We start from the raw sequence: 22,078 nt of genomic DNA, 5'->3' as shown, positions 1-22,078 counted from the left end.
ATTGTGTTTGAGTGAACTGAAGGAGAATCAGAGTGGTGGGAGAGAGTATCGGAGGAGTGTTCAGGTGAGTGGTCCATGGAGGTTTGCTCTCGGGTGACTGATATCATGTAAGAAATTGAAAAGCAGGAATAAAGCACTGATGTGCAGAGAGCAGTGTGCAAGGCAGGAGCTGAAAGTTCAGTACTCTATTATTGCAATGCGAAAATGAGTGTACAACAGCTCCTCATATACACGGTTTTCTCTAACAACCTAACATAATTTTCTACACTTAAAAATAGAATCTAGCTAATTATTCTAAATATTACGAAGAATGAAAATAAAAACAAGTAATACAAATGAAATTACAGACATCCCTTTTTATTCTTATGCAATGTATCTGGATGACTTCCAGTTGTTGTAAGGTGAAGACTGCTGGAAGCTTGATCATGGGCTTTGGTATCTTGAACTTGGGCTTTTAGAACTGAAGGTTGGGCTTTATGTATATTGTCTAATACCCACACCCTGTGAAAAAAAAAAATATAAGTTTGAGGCGTGAAAGTGAATAGTAGCTAATGCATAGAATTCATCAATCTTAAATTTAATTTAGTTTTGAGATACAAAGTGTAATTTCGTCTTATTAATTTTATAATAAACCCACAATTTTACATTTCTTAATTTTCGTTAAACATAAAATTAAAAAATTAAACCAAAAAATTTATATTTATATTTATATTTTTCCAAATTAAATGTGGGTTTTTGAATCATTTTATAAGTGAGAAATTTAGCCATTCTTTCCGTTGTTCTATTTCCATTTTAAAAATTTTTAAAAACAAAACTCAAGCCATTCCAGCAACGGTAAAAAAAGAAGAAGAAAAAATCCACAAAGCCCTCAGCTTTTATACATCCACGAGACGGTGGGAAACAATAGATTTAGCCGTTGGTTTCTTTCCATTGTCCAATTTGAATTTTGAATAGAGAGAGACTTCCGGTGAAATTCCTCGTTAATCCTCACCTGTGTCGGTTTGGTCTTTGCCCTCGATTTTGCTCAATCATTGTACCTCTGTTGCAAAAAATTGCCTCTCGATTAATTGTTTTCAATGCTAGTGGTGATTTCTAATCTAAGTCGAGGTCGTGAGAATCAGATGTGCTCGGGCACGAAATCATTTGTCTGCTCGAATTAAAGATTGATGGTATGTACGTCTTTTTATCTCATCCGTTTCTCTTCTCCCTTTTGGATTGATGAGCATATGCTTCTTGTTCTTTTGCTAGCTAGGTCTTTCTTGTCTGGTTCTTCCTCTTAGTTAAGAATACTCCTCACATTATTCCCTTGAGTATTCCTCACATTATTCCGTTAAGGTTTTTCTTGTCTGGTTCTTCTTCTTATTAGCTTGAAAATTTACTAGCTTGAGTATTCCTCACATCATTCCGTTGGGTCTACACGATTTTTATTGTTTCTTTGCCTCACAGGTCCTCAACTATCCTGCAGTGAGAAGCACCTCAAAGATTTCTCACGGCAAGGCAGACCTACTACGATCGTGGTTCTGCAAGGCCTCTGCGGGTCATATGTAAGTGAAGGTGATAGGAGGGGGGGGGGGGTGGGGGAATTTTACCATTAACGATTTGCAACATATCTTTAAATCGGTTTTTTGTTTTTTTTCCCCTCTATATCTTCAAATAAATTCGTATCTGAAACGAATGCAGTCAATGTTTTAATTTTTCTTTTCCCCAATCTTTCTAGTGAAAATTGATTCAGATATGTTTATAATTCTCCACGGGGGTATTTTGATGTTTTAGTTTTAATGCAAATCCACTTCTAATACTTCTCTGGTTTGGCTCATCCTCTTGGCTAGGAATATTCAGCCCAGGCCACCCGCACTCTTCATTGAGAACGTATTCTGTATGGACTATTTTGAATGTTTCTTTGTGATCCTACCAGGTACTCATCGTCTCCATCCTTATCTCTTTCTTTTTCTATCTTTGTTTTAAGACTACATATTTCCCTAACACCCACAATCGGTCGACACCTTGAGCCCCAAAACAGCCATCATCTTCACTTCCTTCAGCCGAAAGTCCATGGCTCTTGCTATCTTGCTTTCCTCTTCTTTTTCCCATCATGTAGCAGCTGAAATGGATGATAACAGTTGAAGCAAGGGATGGCAGTGGAAATTCAAGTAATAAGCAAGAGCAGCAGCCTGCACAATACACACAAACAACAACCATGTTTAGCTTTTCTTTGAATATCTGCTACTGTCCAAAATTTATGTTGTGAGTTTCACCTTCCTTTTCTCACATCTTTCTTCTATATCATGTGTATTTGAGTGGATAATCATAAGGAAGGAAAATAGGATCTGTAAATTGGATTAAACTCACCTGTTAGAGCTCAAAGTACATCAGGAAATTTGTGATGTTTTCTATTTGTGCTGCAGTAGTTTCCCCTTCATTTTTAGCTTATATCTTCACTTTACAAGGCTGGAACTTTGGCTTAAATTTCATTTGTAAGAAGACTAAGTTCAGTTTAGTTTAAAACTTCAATTTTCCCTCTCTTAGTTCCCCGTTTAGCACCTAAAAAGATAGCAGCAACACACTTCTAAGTTCTGGAATTTTCTGCAACAGATTCTGTCATGATGTCTTCCAACCTCATCTGTCCTTACATTTTCCCCCTAATACTTGTTTAGTTGGGTGTGCAACCAAGTGGAGGGAAGGTAGAAACATGCATAATTCGTGCAATCTACTGCTTGAAGAGGTGAGATGATTTTCTGCCTTGTTTTGTTCCAAGCTGTACAGTTCCTACAAAAAAGTTCTGCTATAGTTTTAACTATACTTCTTCCTCTATTTGAATCACTTTTCAATTATGTTTAGGCCTCCATTTTTATGTGTTAAACTAGTAGAGATCAGTATGTATTTTTTACCTTCTACTCAAGCTTATAACTAGGTAAACAACTAAGGATTTCATTCAAACTGGTAAGTTTTCTCGTAGAATTTTCTGGTTTATCAAGTACTATCTCTTGCTGTTTTTATGCTATGTCTACCCATAAATCATGCTTATTTCCAATTTTTCTTCAACGCTAATTCTTTGCTTGTGTAGTTGGGATTATAGTTGAAGGAGGGGGTTTTTGAAACAGGTATACAACTTACTTATTGGCTCTACAAGCTAGTGCAGAAAATTCAGCAACTTAAGCTCTGATTCCTCTTTAGTTCTAGCCCCTTAGTTTGCCTTTATCTCATCTCTTTAACTCAACCTTAATATGTGACATTAGGAGTATCAAATGACGTTAAAATCTCAGACCAAAACCAGCTCTAAGTAGCTGGAACTGAGTGGAACAGCAACACAGCTCCTCTCTTTTCTTTCTATTGTTCATCTCTCATCCTCTTTTCTTTCTATTGTTCAGCTCTCATCCTCTCCACCATTCCCTTGTTTCAAGCCACGTCAAGAGGTAGAAAAGACTTCATAGAAACCACGAAAACAATAGTGAAGTCTATAGAAAAAGGAGGAAGCTCGAAGGCTAGAGAAACAACTTAACCTAGTTCAAGTTTGAGGTGAAAAAAAAAACTGTCATCTATCTTTACTATGTTTCTGGTTTGATTTAATTGCTGCAAATCAGTCCCATTCCTCTTCTCTCTTCAGTTTCATCTTGACCTTGATTAATTCTCCATGAATTTGTGCTAAACCCTTGAAATAACTCCTCATAGAGAGATCAAACAGCAGCTAAGAGTGATGCAAAAAGTAACAGTCGCTACTGCATGACAAAAGGAAAATCTCAACAGATGTAATGATCTGTTCCAGCCCTTTTACCTTTCCAAATTCTCCTCTCAAGCCATAATTGGCCACATCATTCAAGACCCCTTGTATAAGAATCAATCTTTAGAAGTGTCAAAATAGCAGCTGCATCATAGCACATCTGAAACAACCCAACAATTCTACAGCTATTACAGCATCAATTTGCAGCCCTTAGTCCCTTGAGTTTTTCTGAAACTTATACTTCTTCTTCTTTCTTTTTAGCATCAACAATAAGTGTATTAAATTCCTGTACCCCAATAACACTATAAACAAGCGCATAGTAGTGGTAGGAACTGAAAATAGCAACCTAAACAACAGCAAAACAGAAAAAGCAGCAGTGCTGCAATTTCTCAGCTTTCTCCAATTTCCCATTGTACTCTTCTATTCTTTTGGTTCTTTTACGCCTAGTACTTAAAGTACTTATTTTCCTTTCCTTCCTTTTATTTCCTTTAGTCTATTTGCACTATAGCATTACTATGTGATGACAAAAACCAAAACTTAGACCCTGTTTGGATACAACAACTGTTTCATCTCATTTCATCTCATTATTACAACTTTTCCAAATTCTCATAGAAAATATAATAAACAATTCAACCTTTTCAAATCCTAAAATAATAATAATAATAAAAATAATATTCTAACATAATTTTATTCAACTTTTCAACTTTCATCTCAACTTATCTCATCTCAACTCACTATCCAAACCAAACCGTGGCCATGACAACAAATAACATCCAAGTAGTGCAGCAACAACTGTAACAGCAGTAGAAAAATAGCAGCAGCAGCTGTTTATCCAGCCCTTCACCACTCAATTTCCTTTCCATCAAACAATAGTTAGATACTCCACCCAAGTTACTTTGTAAAGGGACCATTCAGCTACCATATAAAAGTAGGCATAGAACCAGCCCAATTTTTAGGTGGCTGCAACATCTTCCAACCTTGGTTTCTTGAAGTTCCTTTCAATTTCTACTTCATGATCTGTCCTAGTACTTCACCTTTCATATTTCACTTCCGTAAGCCTTAATTGACCACACCCCTAAAGGTTCCTTATAGTAGCATTAACCAGCCTCAACAAAAGTGTCAAACCGCAACTGCCATGTAGCAAATGAGAAACAAGCTAGAAGTTATGCTGTAAATTCACTGCAACAGTTTTCTGCCCCTAGTCGCTCAATGTTTGTTTTAATTGCTATCCTTTCTTCATCATTTTTCCCTCTATTATTAATGTTTTAATTTTTAAAATCAGGTATCATCTTCTCTTCTTCACCCTAACTAGCCATAGCAGTCTTGAATCTCAACTAGGAGCAGAATCAATAACCATAGCAGCAGGTGGTCCAACTTATTGGTTAACCTTCTTAACTCCCTTTCTATTTTCCTTAAACTGTTGAAACAACACGCATACAACTCCCTTTCCTCTGTTTTGACTCCTCCATAGCCAAGCCAAAATGTTTCCACCAAGAATAAGGTATGGACAACAATGGCAAAAAGGAAACAAGAACATGGAAATTATCAGCAATTACGCAAGGTCAATCACTTCATTACCATCAAATGGCCACCAGTAGCCTCATTTCAAGCCACTGCACAATGAAGACTCACCATGAGCCGCAGTTGCCAATACTTTGGGCCATCTTCATAGCCACCTTTCAACACTCGGATTCTAGTCTCTGTCTTGGTATAACTTCTATTCCTTTCTATTCATTTTACACATATTAAAATGATGGTTAGATGACTGTGGATGGAGCTTGATTATGTACGAAGTTAAAGTGTTGGATCAATGTATGTATGTTGGGTCTTGGGTGTTACACTAGGTTGATTGAATGATACATGTATGGAGGAAGGATTTGGATAATAAAGTATGTTTAAGTGGTGGAAATTTAAGTAAAGGGTAGTTTATGCAAATTTAACGTTTAAGTTACATATGCACTTGAAAAGAAATAATGTACAACTATGTATGAATGTAAGTTCTCATTTGACACACACATGAATGGACTGCATGAAATGAAAATAGCAAGGAGTCCAGGTAAGTATTATGTTCATACTCTTCTAGAATTTTCTATGAAAATGAAAATGATGCTTCTTTTTCTGAAAATGAAATAAAAAATGATGTTTATAAGAAAAATGTTCTTTTTATGCAATGAAAGAAAATGAGATGTTTTCTTAGAAATGAAATCATGTTTTAAGAAATAGTATTAATGTTTTAAAGTATATGTATGTAACGACCTCCTTTGGCAGCCCCTTTTTATACACCCCAAGAATAGTTGTGTATGCATATGAAATGGATGTTATCTATAGCCGTTATTGACTTTATGTTCCATGAAATGATGATGTTTTATACTTTATGTTATGAAATAAAATTGATTGATGAATGAAAAGAATTAAAATGAAAGGATTGAAAGGAATGAATTGTTTAAATATATGAAGTTATGTAATGGCCATGAGGAAACAGATGATGATACTAAGAGGAAATGAGCAGATTGCAATGCTAGATTGGTTCCATTATTGTCTGGATACTAGGGATGGATTGGTGCCACCATCGTCGGATCACCCTGTTCAACACCATATTTTTACAAAAAAAAGTCCAATAAAAATCCAAACAAAAACCAACAAACTTACAGATCAAACCAAACAAACTTGCATATTAGAAAAATATCACAAATCTAACAAAAAACCAAAACAAACTCACAAAATTACAGATAAAAAAAACAAATAAACAAAACCAAGTAATAATCGTGCACAGACCCACAGGCCATGGTCGTGGTCTTCAGTCACATATCTTAATAGCTATGTGAGCAAATCTTTATGGCCCATAGTCACCATGGTGGATCGTTAAACTTGCAGACCCGTCACTCATAGTTACAGTCATGGGTCTCTCTAACTTATAGACTCGACCGTGGTATTGGGTCGTAGAGACCCATGACCAAGCCACTGTCTTACACCATCATAGACTACGGGTTAGCCATGAGTACCCACGATAATGGAAAAAATTGAGAAGCTGGTTAAAAATAGGAGAATATGAGAAATATGGAGGAGAAGAAAAAGGAGAGAGAAGAAAGGATGGTGGCTATTGAGGCGTGAAAGTCTGAAAGGAATGATGAAAAGAGAAGGGGGAGGGGACGTCTGCTAGAAAGGAAAGATACGATAGAAGAGAGATTGAGGTAGAGAAAAAGTGGTATTATAGTTAGGGTCTTGTTTTTTCAATATATATGATATTACAATTTATGTTAATATATATATATATATATATTTATATATATTAAAGGCTGGGTGGGCCAAAGGCCAACTAGGCACCCGCCCACTAGACTTTAAAATGGGCGAATTAAAGCTCATCCACCAGTGGAATGGAGGCAGGTAGCAGACTTGCTCTCCATTGTATTGTAGACTAAGCTGTTGGGTTTTACCCTTACCGATTTGCTCGGCTTAGCTCGTAATCTTTTCATATTATTTATTATCTCATCATCTTTTTATATCATTTATCATTATATCATAATCATGATCTCATTACATCATTTTCATAACCATTACGATTCATCTCTTACACATACTCATAATCATCTCAGCATTTATCGTCTCATCATCTTTTCATACCATCATGATCTTATCGCATCTTTATCTTCATGACTGTCACAATCCATCTCGTTACATCCTTAACTATCATGATGATCTCATCACATCATCATTTCATCTTTTCGTATTAGCATCATCATTAGTTTCTTTATTTTTATAATTATTGATATTTGTTTTTGTATACTATTATTTTCCTTAATATATTTTTAATATTTGCAAGAGATTTTGTGATGATAGGTTCTTAAGAGATGAAGTTATCTCGAAGTTATAAAGTTACTGGTTTGATATACCATTTATTGCATTTATCCAATAGATGTCTATTTTTATAACATTAAGATAAGTATTGTAAAATTATTTATATTGTTTTCTGCATTTTCTATTACTACCATTATTGATGGTTTACCATACAAACATAATATATTCATAAATTATGTTGTCTCTTGTGATTTGAGAGATAGGCTAAATAAATATGGAGAAATAGGCACGGGGGTTTTTACTATCATTTTGCAAAGCATCAACTCTTTACTATAATTGTTACATGCATGGACGGGGAGGGGGGACTTATCCCGTAGGTGGGTGCCCACATCTGGATAGTGGGAGGCAGATTGGAGCCACCATAGTTAGACCACCCCGTTCGACCCCATCTTTTTTACAAAAAAAGTCCAATAAAAATCCAAACAAAAACCAACAAACTTACAGATCTAAAACAAACAAACTTACATATATGAAAATATCACAAATCCAACAAAAAACCAAAACGTTTCACAAAAATGAAACCAATTAATAATCGTGCACAGACCCACATATTGTGGTCTCGGGTCACAGATCTTTATGGCCCATGGTCGCCATGGTGGATCGTTAAACTTACAGACCCGTCACTTATAGTCACAGTTGTGGGTCTCTCTAACTTATAGACTCATGGCGAAGACCGTGGTATTGGGTCGTAGAGACCCACGACCAAGCTGTGGTATTACCATCGTAGACTGCGTGTTGGCCATGAGTACCCTAGATAATGCAATGAACTGAGAAGCTAATTAAAAAGAGGAGGAGAAAATGAGAAATATGGTGTAGAAGAAAAAAGAGAGAGAAGAAGGGATGGTGGCCATTGACGCGTGAATGTCTGAAATGAATTGAGGAAAAGAGAAGTGAGGGTGGTAAGGCCAAGAAAGCCAACCAATGAGGCCGAAGATGAATTACCGATAGGCGATGGGAATTACGCCATGGCAAGGGTGTTAAATCGGATGACGGAGTTCCTCCAACAAAATTTTTGGCCACCGCAAGGAGATCCGAATAGAGCGGTTCAAGCCGAGTGCACCTACAAGCTTTTCCTAGTGCATAGGACCCTTGCCTTTACTGGTGAAGAGGATCCACTTCGAGCTGGAAGGTGGATTGAAGACCTCGAAAGGACATTCGAAGTCTGTGGGTGCACGGAGGCCCAGATGGTGTTGTATGGGAGCTATCTGCAGCAAGGCGAAGCGGCAAATTGGTGGAAGACTAAGCGGCAACTCCTAGAGATGGAGTTGGGATCTTTTGCAACTTTGTCTTGGCAACGCTTCAAGAAAGAGTTTGACGATCGTTTCTTCCCTATTTTTGTGAGACGATAAGAGGCACGAGAATTCAATAACTTGGTCCAAGGGGATATGACTGTTGAGCAGTATGCCCGAAAATTTATGGAGCTCGGGCGGTTTTGCTACCCACCTCATTGCCACTGAGGAGATGCGAGCCGAGCGTTTTTAGGAGGGTCTGCGACATGAGATACTCAGACAAGTAGCTTGTCACCAAATTTTAAATTTTCAGAGGTTGGTTGCTATAGCCACTATTGCAGAGCGTGAAGATAGTTTTACGATAGGCTCCCCTCCGGGTCATAAGAGGTGGAGTTTTGCTGGTAAAGAGAGTAGTTCCGGATCGCCACACAAGTTTGTGTAGAGGACTAGGGCCCGATCGCAGGAAGCTTCGGTGTTCATGTAGGTCGAACTCCAGTTTGTAATAGGTGTAACAGAGCCCACGAGGGCGATTGCGGTCATAGGGGGATCCTGTGTTTTAGATGTGGTCAGCAGGGGCACTTTGCTTGTGAGTGTCCTAAGCAAACTCAGGGAGGTCGAGGAGGTCGACGTGGTAGGAATAACCAGAGGTAGCTGGTGCAAGCTCGGGTTTATGCTATGACTCCCCGGGATGTTGATTACGAGACTCTAGAGACTCAAGATGCTGGGGTAATTACTAGTATGCGTTTAGTTTAATCTTTGGATTTGATGTTTGGCATGGGTTGATTTTTTTTTTTTTAAATTCACTGGTGTATGTGTTTGACTTTGGTAGAGTTCGTCTATATAATTTTTATGCCTGTACTTTATTTGACTCTAGGGCATCTCAGTCTTTTGTGTCTGCCACTTTTGCACGAATGTGCAATCTAGTCACGAAGCATTTATCACAATCTTTGGTAGTGACTCTTCCAAATGGTGAGATTGTGTGGTGCTCTAAAGTTGCTTTAGGCTGTCCTTTGGATTTTGGTGGGAGGACACTTGAGGCAGATTTAATTGTCTTCAAGTTGCTTGGGTTTGACATTATTCTGGGAATGGATTGGTTGCATCGGTATTTAACAAACATTAATTATAGAAGTCGGGTAATTGGTTTTCAACTTTCGAAAGGAGACTACTTGGAATTTGTGGGAAGCAAGTTGAAAGCAAGACCAGCAGTTATATCCACAATTCAAGCGAAGAGAGATATAGCTTGTGGAGCATATGCCTTTTTGGTTCAAGTGGTGTCCACGCCATCTGAGAAGAAGTCTTTAGTGGATATTCCAGTTGAGGAATAATTTCCTGACGTGTTCGTGGATGAGTTGCCCAGGTTGCCTCCGGTTCACGAGTTGGAATTTGTTATTGATTTGGAATTTGGAGCGGCTCCTGTGCATAAGGGTCCCTGCAGTACAACATCGGCTGAGTTAAAAGAGTTGAAAACTCAATTGCAAGAACTGGTTGATAAGAGATTTATTTAGCCTAGTACTTCGCCTTGGGGAGCGCCTGTTTTATTTGTTAAGAAGAAGGACAATATACTCAGGATGTGTATTGACTTCTGAGAACTTAATAAGATAACTATAAAAAATAAGTACCCTCTTCCTCAGATCAATGATTTGTTTGACCAGCTTCAAGGAGTAACTATTTTCTCGAAGATTGACTTGAGATTGGGGTACTACCAGTTGAGGATAAGAGATAAGGATGTGTCCAAGACTGCTTTTAGGACGAGGTATGAACATTATGAGTTTAAAGTGATGTCTTTTGGGTTAGCTAATGCCCCTGCCGCCTTTATGGATTTGATGAATCGGGTATTTCAACCTTATTTGGATTCATTTGGGGTTGTGTTCCTTGATGATATTTTGATTTATTCACGGGATTTGGAAGAGCATGCTTATCAGCTTCGTCTGACGCTTGGGAAGTTAAGAGAACATCAGTTGTATGCAAAGCTAAGTAAATGTGAATTTTGGTTGGAAGAAGTCAAGTTTCTTAGACACGTGATTTACCGAGAGGGAGTGGCCGTAGATCCTAGCAAGGTGGAAGCTGTTTCGTCGTGGCCTCGCCCTTCAACAGTGCGTGAGATTCGGCGTTTCTTGGGACTTGCTAGGTATTATCGGAGATTTGTGGAAGGATTTTCTCGATTATCCGAACCTCTCACTGCTTTGACTAGGAAGAATACTAAGTTTGTTTGGTCAGACAGATGCGAGATAAGTTTCCAAGAGTTGAAGAGGAGATTGACAACAACACTTGTTTTGGCACTCTCGGAGCCACATAAGCCGTTTGTGGCTTTTAGTGATGCATCCAAGTTTGGGTTAGGATGCGTTCTTATGCAGGGAACAAGTTGTTGCTTATGCATCTCGTCAGTTGAAAATTCATGAGGAATTATCCCACGCATGATTTGGAATTGGCGGTTGTAGTTTTTGCACTTAAGATTTGGTGACATTATTTGTATGGAGAAGTCTGTGAAGTTTACACTGACCATAAGAGCTTGAAGCATCTATTTTCTTAGAAGAATCTCAATATGTGACAGAGGTGATTGTTAGAGTTGATTATCGACTACCAATGTGGGATCAAGTATCATCCAGGAAATGCGAATCTAGTCGCTGATGCTTTGAATAGGAAGTCTCAACTAGTGGACGTGGACGAGGCAGAGTCATCAAGTTTGGACTCTCTCCTTTGTGGATGAGAAGAATTCTTAGAGCACTCTCATTGGATTAGCTAAAGCTAAAGTACATTTTTTATGAATGTAAGATGAATTTAGCTTTTAGCTATTCCATTCACATAAGTCTCTACATTGGAATAGTCATTTTTTTTATTATATGACTATAAAATAATATAAGATGAATTTAGTTTTGACTATTCACATCAAATCTCCACATTGGATTATCCATTTATTCATTATATAATAATGAGTAATTAATAATTTCAAAAATATTTTAATTTTTTTAATTGTAAATTTAATTTTTTTATCATATTTTACTATTCATAATATTATATATTAATTAGTAATCATATTCTAATTATATTTTTTCAATTATCATTTAAAAGGGAGAGAGAAATAATTGATATAAAATGTATTTGACGAATGAATAGTTACTTTCAAATTTAGAAATTATTTTAGAAGTGACTGTAGCTAAATTCTAATTTGGAATTTAGCTATTCCAATGTGATCACATTTTATGGTTTAATAGCCAAATTTTCAATGGATTTAACTTTTAGTTAATCCAATGAGAGTGCTCTCTTATTGAGAGTTCGCAACAAGAAAAATTGTTATCTTCGATTTTAGATGTCCGAGTAGTTGATTTTGAAGAATTGAAGACTCTCCAAAGAAGGGATCCAAAGTTGTTGAACATTAGGAAGAGAGTCAGCAAGTCTAGAGGATCCTTTTATTATAGTTTGGATAAAAATGGTATTCTTCGTTTTCGGGATCATAAAGTGATTTTCCGAGATTCAGAATTTAAAGAGCAAATTTTGACAGAAGCTCATGCGGCTCTTTATTCAATTCATCCTGGAAGCACAAAGATGTACTGATATTTAAAGAGAAATTTCTGGTGTGAAGGGATGAAGATGGATATCGCCATGTTTATTGAGAAATGTGACATGTGCCGTCAAGTTAGGGCTGAGCATCAAAAATTTGCTGGTAAACTTCAACCTCTCCCTATTCCTAAGTGGAAGTGAGATGACATTTCTATGGATTTTGTAGTGGGTTTGCCAAGGAGCCCTAGTGGAAACAACTCGGTTGGGTGATTGTTGATCGGTTGACCAAAAGTGCCCATTTCTTGCCTATCAATAATATCAACTTTTTAGGAAAGCTAACTCGGTTGTATGTCAAAGAGATAGTGTGTTTGCACGGAATACCCTAGAGTGTCGGATCGGGACCCGCGGTTCATGTCTCATTTTTGGAAGAGTTTGCAGGCAGCTTTAGGCATTAAGTTGAAGTTTAGTACTGCATATCACCCTCAAACTGACTGTCAATCAGAGCGCACTATTCAGACTCTTGAGGATATGTTACGGGCTTGTGTCATGGAATTTCAGGAGAGTTAGAAAAATCATCTGCCGCTAATAGAGTTTGCTTATAATAACAGTTTTTATGCCCTCGTTCAGATAGCCTCGTATGAAGTTTTGTATGGAAGGAAGTGTAGATCACCTTTGTGTTAGGTTGAAGTTGGTGAGAGTAAATTAATTGGGCCTGAGATAATTCAAAAAATGAAAGATCAAGTTCGGGTTATAAGGACTAAAATGGCGGAAGCACAAAGTCGTCAGAAGAGTTATGTAGATACGAAGAGAAGAGACTTATTCTTTGAGGAAGGGAAATAATCCAAAGTATGTTGGCCTTTTTCAAATTGTGGAGAAGGTTGGGCTTGTTGCTTATAGAGTTGCATTGCCAGACTATTTTGGGGAAGTTCATGATGTGTTCCATGTGTTGTTGAAGAAGAGTTTTGGACAGCAAGAACCACGTTCTGTCGACCTAGAACGCATTCAACTTTAGCCTAGCCTTACTTACTTATGAAGTTGCCCCGATGCAGATTGTGGGTTGGAAAGAGTAAAGGTTAAGGTCCAAGACGATATCTTTTGTGAAAGTGTCATGGCTCTTGTTGTCTAAAACTCTTCTTCAATGACGATACGTGGAACACATCGTGAACTTCGCCAAAATAGTCCGGCAATGCAACTCTATAAGTAACAGGTCCAACCTTCTCTACAATCTGAAAAGGGCCAACATATCTTAGACTAAATTTTCCTTAAGCGCTTAACGCTTTTCATAGGAGAGACTTTGAGGTAAACCCAATTACCTACCTCAAAGGATAAGTCTCTTCTCCTCATATCTGCATAACTCTTATGACGACTTTGTGCTTCCTCCATTTTAGTCCTTATAACCCGAACTTGATATTTCATTTCTTGAATTATCTCAGGCCCAATTAATTTACTCACGCCAACACATAGGTGATCTATACTTCCTTCCATACAAAGTTTCATACGGGCCCATCTGAATGGAGGCATGAAAACTGTTATTATAAGCAAACTCTATTAGTAGCAGATGATTTTTCCAACTCCCCTAAAATTCCATGACACAAGCCGGCAACATATCCTTAAGAGTCTGAATAGTGCGCTCTGATTGACCGTCAGTTTGAGGGTGATATGCAGTACCAAACTTCAACTTAGTGCTTAAAACTACTTGCAAACTCTTCCAAAAAATGGGACATGAACCCGCGGGTCCCCGATCCGACACAATACTCTTGGGCACTCCGTGCAAACGCACTATCTCTTTGACATACAACCGAGTCAACTTTCCCAAAGAGTCGGTATTATTGATAGGCAAAAAATGGGCACTCTTGGTCAACCGATCAACAATCACCTAAACCGAGTTCTTTCCACTAGGGCTCCTCGGCCAACTCACTACAAAATCCATAGAAATGTCATCCTACTTTCATTCAGGAATAGGGAGAGGTTGAAGTTTACCAACAGGTCTTTGATGCTCAATCTTAACTTGACAGCACGTGTCACATTTCTCAATAAACATGGCGATATCCATTTTCATCCCTTCCCACCAGAAATTTCTCTTTAAATCTCGATATATCGGTTTTGGGATCATAGAGTGATTCCCTGAGATTCAGAATTTAAAGAGCGAATTTTGGCAGAAGCTCATGCGGCTCCTTATTCAATTCATCCTTATCCTAACTATAAAGCAAAGGTCCTCTAGACTTCCTGACTCTCTTCCTGATGGCTAACAACTTTGGATCCCTTCTTTGGAGAGTATTCAATTCTTCAAAATCAACTACTCGGACATCCAAAACCGAATATAACAATTCTTCATGCTGCGAACTCTCAATAAGAAGTCTTCTCATCCCACAAAGGAGAGAGTCCACCAGCGACTAGATTCGTCTTTCCTGGATGATACTTGATCTCACATTTGTAGTCGCTAATCAACTCTAACCATCGCTCTGACTCATATTGAGATTCTTCTGAGAATTCAAGTTCTTATGGTCAGTGTAAACTTCACAGACTTCTCCATACAAATAATGTTGCCAAATCTTAAGTGCAAAAACTATAGCCGCCAACTCCAAATCATGCATGAGATAATTCCTCTGACGAGATGCATAAGCAACAACTCGTTCCTCCTGCATAAGAACGCATCCTAACCTAGACTTGGATGCATCGCTAAAAAGCCACAAATGACTTATGTGACTTCGGGAGTGCCAAAACAGGTGCTGTTGTCAATATTTCAACTCTTGGAAACTTTTCTCGCACCAAACAAACTCAATACCCGGAAAGTCCCAAGAAACTCTGTATCTCACGCACTGTTGAAGGGCGAGGCCACGACAAAACAGCTTCCACCTTGCTATGATCTACGGCCACTCCTCTCAGGAAATCACGTGTTCAAGAAACTTGACTTCTTCCAACTAAAATTCACATTTATTTAGCTTTGCATACAACTGATGTTCTCTTAACTTCCCAAGCGCCAAACAAAGGTGATAAGCATGCTCTTTCAAATCTCGAGAATAAATCAAAATGTCATCAAGGAACACCACAAATGAATCCAAATAAGGTCGAAACACCCAATTCATCAAATCCATAAACGCAGTAGGGCATTAGCTAACTCAAAAGACATCACTTTAAATTCATAATGCCCATATCTTGTCCTAAAAGCAGTCTTGGCCACATCCTTATCTCTTATCTCCTATCTCTTATCCTCAACTAGTAGTACCCCGATCTCAAGTCAATCTTCGAGAAGACAACTGCTCCTTGAAGCTGGTCAAACAAATCATCGATCCGAGGAAGAGGGTACTTATTTTTTATAGTCACCTTATTAAGTTCTCGATAGTCTATACACATCCTGAGAGTACCGTCCTTCTTCTTAACAAATAAAGCAGGCAGGCGCTCTGGCGAAGTACTATGCTGAATAAATCTCATATCAACCAGTTCTTGCAATTGAGTTTTCAACTCTTTTAACTCAGTCGGTGATATACGGTAGGGAGCCTTATGCACAGGAGCCACTTCAGGTTCCAAATCGATAACAAATTCCATCTCGCGAAATGGAGGCAATCCGGGCAACTCATCCACGAACACGTCAGGAAATTCTTCCACAACTAGAATATCCATTAAAGACTTCTTCTCAGATGGCATAGACACCACTTGAACTAAAAAGGCATCTGCTTCATAAGCTATGTCTCTCTTCGCTTGAATTGCAGATATAACTGTTGGTCTCACTTTCAACTTGCTTCCCACAAATTCCAAATAGTCTCCTTCTGTAACTTGAAAACTAATTACCCGACTTCTACAATTAATGTTTGCAGAATACCGATGCAATTCCCAGAATTATGTCAAACTCAAGCAACTTGAATACAATTGAATCTGCCTCAAGTGTCCTCCCACCAAAATCCAAAGGACAGCCTAAAGAAACTTTAGAGCACCACACACAATTTGGAATTGTCACTACCAAAGATTGTGATAAAGGCTTCGTGACTACATCCGTGCAAAAGTGGCTAAAGATTCCCCAGAGTCAAATAAGGTACAGGCATAAAAATCATACAGATGAACTCTACCTGAGGCAAACAAAGACGCCAGTGAAATTCAAAAAAAATAACCCATAAAGATTAAACTAAACGCATACCAGTAATCACCCCGGCATCTTGAGTCTCTAGATCCTCATAATCAACATCTCTGGGAGTCACAGCATAAACCCGAGCTTGCACCAAAGGCACCAGCTGCCTCTGTTATTTCTTCCACCACGTTGACCTCCTCGACCTCCCTGAGCTTGGTTAGGACACTCACGAGCAAAGTGCCCAGGCTAGATCCCCCTCTGATCGCAGTCGCCCGCCCTCGTGGGCTCTGTTACACCTATTACATCTGGAGCTCAGCAGCTCAGCCTCCCACATGAACACTAGAGGCTGCCTGTGTTGGGCCCCAGTCCTCTGCACAAACTTGTGTGGTGACCCAGAACTACTTCCTTCACCAGCAAAACTCTTATGACCTGGAGAGCCTATCGTAAAACTATTTTCACATTCCGCAAAAGTGGCCATATCAACCAACCTCTAAAAATTTGAAATCTGGTGACAAGCTACTTGTTTGTGTATCTCATGTCGCAAACCCTCCTGAAAATGCTCGGCTCGCAACTCCTCAGTGGCAATGAGGTGGGTAGCAAACCGCCCAAGCTCCATAAATTTTCTGGCATACTGCTCAACAGTCATATCCCCTTGGACCAAGTTATTGAATTCCCGTGCCTTATGTCGTCTCACAAAAATAGGGAAGAAACGGTTGTCAAACTCTTTCTTGAAGCGCTGCCAAGACACAACTGCAAAAGATCCCAACTCCATCTCTAGGAGTTGCCGCTTCGTCTGCCACAAATTTGCCTTTTAGTAGGTAATTCCCACAAATTCGCCTTTCGAGGTCTTCAATCCACCTTCCAGCCTGATGGATCCTCTTCACCAGTAAAGGCAGGGGTACAATGCGCCAGGAAGCGCTCGTAGGTGCACCCGGCTTAAACTGCTCTATTCGGATCTCCTTATTGCGGCCAAAAATTCTGCTGGAGGAACTCCGTCATCCAATTTAAGGCCCTTGCCATGGCGTAATTCCCATCTTCATCATCGGGCTCATTGGATTGCCTTCTTGGTCTTACCATCTTCCTGTCTTACAGTTATCCCGAAAAATATAAACTCCGGACAAAATCAAACACAACCAAAAGCAACACCAAAAATAAAATAAGGTAAAATAAAATAATATAACATATGTTAAAATTGAAACTTTAAAATAAATAATTTCAATTTACAATTTTAAAATTTTCTGGTACTGCACGCGATTTTACCCAGAATCAAACTGCTTTGATACCTCCTGTGGCGTCCCCGACTCCCATATACACAAGTTCGGGAATCGAGACGCCCGAATGATGACAACACAGTCATGCATTCCAACGATAGTGTCAAGTGTGTATACATGCAACAGTGTACAATGAACAACACAACAGATAGTTTAAGTAATTGTATAATACAAATTCAGTAAAACGTTTAAAAAATAGTTATACAGTTATCCCGAAAAATATAATACAAAGCCCAAATGTATAAACGAGTGATCCCACTCTGGTGGAGCCGAATCCTCAGGCTCGCCCTCAGCATCAACTGCATCAACTGCAGGTAAGTAATAATCCAAACAACCCTCGAGAGTAAAATTGCATTAATGCAACCAGCAATTATGCATGCATATGATGAAATATGCATTAGACCCAAAACAACATTTTCCCTGAAAATAAATATTTTCCAACGCACGCCAAAATCCCATTTTTGGCCCGAAATATTTCCATAAAAATATTTTCCTGCCATTTTCCCAGAATTTGGCCCAAATCAGTAATCCACCATTTTCCCAGAAAATGACCAAATTTCCATTTTAACCGTACGCACCATCATCTGCACACCCTGGCTCCTTTTGTCACATCATGGGTAATGACCGTGCGAGTGACTTCGTAATGAGCAATGCCCAATTCCGCGCCCAGCGCGTTCGTGGTCAAGCATCATCTAACACCTGCTAGCAGAGGGCCCACGGAGTCGGCACGGGAACGTTACTATCCCGTCCGATCCCGTTGTTGCCCAGCGACAACCCAGGGGACGTCACTCAGTATATTCCTCTCCCGAGTGACCAGAGAAGCTCCACCAAGATAATGCCCCATCTCGGCTTGGGGTCGTGATACACATGCACCCAAAAACCATTTCTCAAATGAAAACCTAGTTTTCATTTAAACATGAACATGCGTGCAATTATGCAATGTACATGATACGTCATAATATCCAACAACCAACAAATCCTAACATAGTTCAGTCACAGAAACAACTCCATCCTCCAATTCAACCGACCCCCTTACTCCTCGGACTTAGTCCGGCACAACCAACCAATTCACAGTAAAAATGAGTTAGTGCAAAAATACATTTAAATCTCAAAAGTTCTTTGAAAAAATACTTAAGTGCATACTAGAAGTGGCGACACATCAATGTAATAGTGAAAAATGGATTGGACTAAGGTCGTGGGTCTCAAAATATGCTAGATTTTGAATGGAGACAAACGAAAACTTGAGATTACAAAGGAAGGGCTTAAAGATGTTGGTGAAGCTAATGGTGATGGTGGTTGGCCGTGGGTGGCCGTGGCAGCGTGGGCAGCGGTTGGAGTCCAAAAAGCTCAAAACGGAAATGGAGATGGATGGGCTTCATCAGTGGCGGATCGGGGCTGAGAATGAGTGGGTTAGGTAGCTGGGGGGTCGCCCGTGATGTGGTAAAGAGGTGGTGGCCAATGGTGGCGCGACGGCGGCTCGACAGTAGCGCTCAAGCTCAATGGGTGCCGCGGCTTTAAGCCGTGCATTGGGACTCACGGTGGCACTAGAGGGGCAGAAAATGGAGGGGGTGAGGTCGCCGGCCAGTGGGGAGATGGTTGGGAGGGGTGGTCACGGAAATGGGCGGCGCTGTGGAGGACGACGCAACGGACGGGGGGGAGAGAGGGAGAGAGGAGAAAAAGAAATGAAGAGAAAAAGAATAGAAGAAAAGAAAAAGAGGAAAAGAAAAAAAGAAAAAGAAAAAGTAAGGGAAAGAAATGAGGTCCAATCCTCACATCTTTGAGTCACAAAAAGGATTTCAAAACAATATGTTAAATAAAATAATTTAAACGTAATGATTAAATAAAAATAAAATAATTAAATCCAACAATAAACTAATTTAAAGTGAAGAGCAATTTAAATGCATAACAATAATTAATATTAAGAAAACATATCAAAATAAATTTTACAACTTAAAAATCATAAAAATAAACCAAGAAAAAATTCGATAAACTTAAAACAAAAGAACCAATATTTAAATTAATAAAAATAACCATTCAATTAAAATACACTAAAATACAAGGTATTACAAATTTGCTCAGCTTAACTTGTAATCTTTTTATATCATCATCTTTTCATATCTTTTATCATTACATCATTGTTTCATCTCATCATGATCTCATTACATCATCTTCATAACCATCACGATTCATCTCTTTACGTCAGCATACTTATAATCATCTCACCATTTATCATTTGATCTTCTTTTTATACTATCATGATCTGATTGCATCTTCATCTTCATGATTGTCGCAATCCATCTCGTTACGTCCTCATCTATCATTATCGTTATCATTATTGATATTTGTTGTTGTATACTATTATTTTCCTTAATTTATTTTTATTCTTTGCAAGAGATTTTGTGATGACAGGTTGATGAAATTATCTTGAAGTTATAAAATTATAGGTTTGATATACCATTTATTGCTTTTTATCCAATAGATGTCTATTTTTATAACATTAAGATAAGTATTGTAAAAATATTTGTATTGTTTTTCGCATTCTCTATTACTGCCATTATTGGTGATTTACCTTGCAAACATTATATATACATAACCTATGTCGTCCTCATTTTGTCCCTGAAAGGGGGAGAGACATACATAAAAATTAAAGTGAGTCGAATACTTGGTAAGCATTACTTCATATAGTTAAAATATACTAACATAAGTTTTCATTCATGCATTCATCATTCATTATACATATTTTACATAAGCATTCATTTCATTTAAAATATTACAAGGTGGAGTTTTTCTTTAAAAATGTTTTCATTTCTGAAAACATTTCCCATACCTTATACTTTCATTCATAAAGAAACTAAAACATAGATGCATTTATTCATTCTTTTCACTTTCCTTTGGCCGGTACACACTATTACCCCCTGGTGTTAGGGTTAGTAGTCTTCCTTTAGACCCGGATTCCACTTGTGGCCACATGCTCGGAATCCCTTTTAGTCAGGGGGTACCACTGGGTGCATCGCTAGTACTACTTACCTAGCATTGCAATCTGCTCAGTCCTTTGGTACCATCATTCATTTAGTTATGGCCATTAAGTATTTTCATACATTAAAACATTCATTCATTTCAGTTATTTCCTTTCATTCATTTAGTCCTTTTCTTTCCCTTTCTTTTCAGTCAACAATCAATTCATTTCATAAACATCATTCAAAAGCATAAGCTTGAACCTCAACATTTAAAACATCCTTTAAAAGCATAAGCATCATCGTAAACATCAGTTCATTGCATCATTTAAAATTGTTTCATAGCCTCATTTAAAATCCTTTTCATAGCGTCAGTTAAAAATACACTTTCATCGTGTCACTTTAAATATCATTTAAAAGCATTGAGCAGAAACCTTAACATTTCATTTCATCATTCATTCCTTCTAGGGGTGCAAACGGTCCGGTCCGGCGATGGGTCCATCATTGGACCGGCCTAATTTTTTTTTCCTTTTTTTTATTTTTTTAAATCAATTAATAAAAAAATTTATAAAAAATACTAAATTAAATTAAGTGATTTATTAATGTAGATTATGTAACAAACTCAATAAAAAAATATTTTATATAGTCAATGAAAATTACATTATTAATTTATATAATTACTATATAATTAACTAATTGATATTATATATTAGTTAATTCATAGAATATTAACAAGTGTTAATAACATATTTAAAATTTTATATTGTTAATAGTGATAGATTAGATGAAGATATATATAAAATATTGTTAATTTATAGAATATTAACAAGTATTAATAATATATTTAAAATTTTATATTATTAATTGTACAATTATTATATAAATAATATATATAATATATTTTTTTATTTTTTATTCGATCGGTCCGGTCCGGTCCGAGAAATCTCCACCCGGGACCGGACCGAAGATCGAAATTCCTCTACTTATTGGACCGGACCATGCATTTTTTCCGTCCGGTCCGGTCTGGACCGACCGTTTTACACCCCTAATTCATTCTAGTCATTTCCTTTTCATTCATTTCAGTCATCAGTCCATTCATTTCATAAACATTATTTAAAAGTATGAGCTTAAACATCATCATAAACATCATTTCATGGCATCATTTAAAACTCAGTTCATGGCATCTTTAAAACATCATTTCATGGAATCATTTAAAACTTAGTTAATAGCGTCACTTAAAAATACTTTCATCACATCATTTAAAACATCATTCAAAGCATCAGGCATAAATCTCAACATTTTGTTTCATTGAAAATACATACAATACATACTACATATAGCATCCATTCACATGCATGCAATTATTACTTTGGGTGCATAAGTAGGGGCTGCCAAGGATGATCTTTACATACATATATCTTTAAACATTTATACTTAGCATAAAACATCATTCATTTAATTTCATAAAGCATCATATAGAAAACATCTCA

The 22,078-nt window shown here is 37.8% G+C and overlaps 1 long non-coding RNA gene across 6 annotated transcripts; it reads left to right on the top strand.

Moving 5' to 3' along the window:
- The first annotated feature begins 833 nt into the window (after positions 1–833).
- Positions 834–20,220, top strand: LOC121241842. Of its 6 annotated transcripts, XR_005935810.1 has the most exons (6): positions 834–1,169; positions 1,447–1,544; positions 1,830–2,244; positions 2,655–2,722; positions 7,556–7,597; positions 20,079–20,220. It is a non-coding gene; the product is annotated as an uncharacterized LOC121241842 (long non-coding RNA). The 6 variants fall into 6 exon arrangements; XR_005935809.1 differs by lacking the exon at positions 20,079–20,220 and having other exon boundaries at positions 7,556–7,669; XR_005935811.1 differs by lacking the exons at positions 7,556–7,597; positions 20,079–20,220 and adding an exon at positions 5,001–5,275.
- The last annotated feature ends 1,858 nt before the right edge of the window (positions 20,221–22,078 follow it).

This window comes from Juglans microcarpa x Juglans regia, chromosome 8D (assembly GCF_004785595.1).
Source record: "Juglans microcarpa x Juglans regia isolate MS1-56 chromosome 8D, Jm3101_v1.0, whole genome shotgun sequence".
NCBI lineage: Eukaryota > Viridiplantae > Streptophyta > Magnoliopsida > Fagales > Juglandaceae > Juglans > Juglans microcarpa x Juglans regia.
The sequence above is the reverse complement of the archived record's forward strand: the minus strand, read 5'-3'. Positions and strand labels throughout refer to the sequence as shown.